Raw genomic sequence first — 1,774 nt, forward strand, 5'->3', positions numbered from 1 at the left:
AGCCAGCTCACCAGCGAGGGGTTCACGTCCGCCGAGAGCCGCCGCTGAGGGACGGGGGTCAGCGGCGCCCCCGGACCCTCCCGCGGCACCACCCCCCCCAGACCTCCCCAGTCCCGCGCCAATGCAGCTACACGATCCTGGCGGGGCCCCTCGGGGCTGTGGGGACAGGGAGGGTCCCTGGTGGGGCCCCTGGGTCTATGCGGGGGTCCCCCCGGACAGGGTGGGGGCCCGAGGGCCCCGGGGGGGCACTCACGATGCGGTCGTTGATGACGGCGGTCAGGGCGCCCCGCTCCCCCCGCAGGCAGTACAGGTTCAACGCCAGGCACTCGAACAGCCCCTGGTTACACAGCTCCAGCAGCCGGCGCTCCGGGGGGGGGGGGGGGGGGGGGGGGGGGAGGAAAGGAGTGAGTGGTGGGCCAGGGCCCCCCCCCCAAACTCCCTCCCTCAGCAACCTCCCCCCACCTCACAGGGATCCCCCACAGCCCCCCCAGAACCCTCACAGACGACCTCCCCCTGGGACTCCCCCCCCCAGAACCCCCACCCCGCAGCTCCCCCACAGCCCCCCTCCCAGCCGACCCCCCCAGGACCCCAACCTCCCAGAGATCTCCCAGAACCCTCCCAGCCAAGCTCCCCCCTGGGACTCCCCCCCTAGAACCCCCACCCCGTGGGGATCCCCCACATCCCCCCTCCCAGCCGACCCCCCCCCCCAGGACCCCAACCTCCCAGAGATCTCCCACAGCCCCCCCAGAACCCTCCCAGCTGAGCTCCCCCTGGGACTCCCACCCCCCCAGAACCCCGCCTGCAGGGATCCCCCACAGCCCCCCCCCCAGAACCCCTCCTCACCGGCGCAGCGCAGGATGTGGGTGGCGATGCGGCTGAAATGCTCCTGCAGGAACTCCAGGTTGGTCCGGGTGATGTCAACCCCGTCCTGCACCCGCACTGAGGCCTGGGGGGGGAGGGGGGCAGCCATGAGACATCGGGGACCCCCCCAGGCACACCCGATGCCCCCACCCCCGGGAAGCCCCTCACACACCACCATTACAGGGGGGGCTGTTCCCTCCTGCCCCCCACTGTACTCGGGCCACCTCTGAACAGAACTGGGGGAGAGCCGAGGGGGGGCTGAGGGGAGAGCGGGGCCCCCCCCAGCCAGGGGGGTGTTTAGGGGAGAGCGGGGCCCCCCCAGCCCAGGGGGGACACTTACGAAGCTCTCGCGGATGTATTCCTGCAGGCCGGTGATCAGGCTGTGGGTGGCCACCTGGGGGAGGAACCACAGGTTAGTGGGGGGGGGGGGGGGGAGGGGGGGCGAGAGTGAGGGGCACCAGCAGAAGAGCCGGGAGCCACAAGGAGCAGTGATGGGGGTTTCAGGGGATTTCGGGGGCTCGGAGGGATCAGGGGCCCCTCACCCGCCCGTTGTGGTCCGAGGGCTCCCGTCCCCCCACGTACTCCTGGTGGAAGCAGCGAGCGGGAGATTCGGGGATGATGGGCTCGGGGGATTTGGGGGGCCGGGTTGGGGGATTCGGGGGGCTCAGGGCGGTTCAGGGATGATGGGGTCGGGGGGTTCGGGGGGCTCAGGGCGGTTCGGGGATGATGGGCTCGGGGGATTCGGGGGGACGGGTCGGGGGATTCTGGGGGTTCAGGGCGGTTCGGGGATGATGGGCTCAGGGGATTCTGGGGCCGGATCGGGGGATTCGGGGGGCTCAGGGCGGTTCGGGGGTGATGGGGTCGGGGGATTCGGGGGGCTCAGGGCGGTTCGGGGATGATGGGCTCAGGGGAT

The 1,774-nt window shown here is 72.0% G+C and overlaps 1 long non-coding RNA gene across 1 annotated transcript; it reads right to left on the minus strand.

Moving 5' to 3' along the window:
- Positions 1-849: 849 nt before the first annotated feature.
- Positions 850-1,430, minus strand: LOC115271463. The gene is made up of 3 exons (XR_003899967.1): positions 1,404-1,430; positions 1,202-1,255; positions 850-946 (listed from the first exon to the last, which is right to left on the minus strand). It is a non-coding gene; the product is annotated as an uncharacterized LOC115271463 (long non-coding RNA).
- Positions 1,431-1,774: the final 344 nt, after the last annotated feature.

The sequence above is a fragment of the Terrapene carolina genome, unplaced genomic scaffold (assembly GCF_002925995.2).
Source record: "Terrapene carolina triunguis isolate 2854851 unplaced genomic scaffold, T_m_triunguis-2.0 Scaffold25465, whole genome shotgun sequence".
Classification (NCBI taxonomy): Eukaryota; Metazoa; Chordata; order Testudines; family Emydidae; genus Terrapene; species Terrapene triunguis.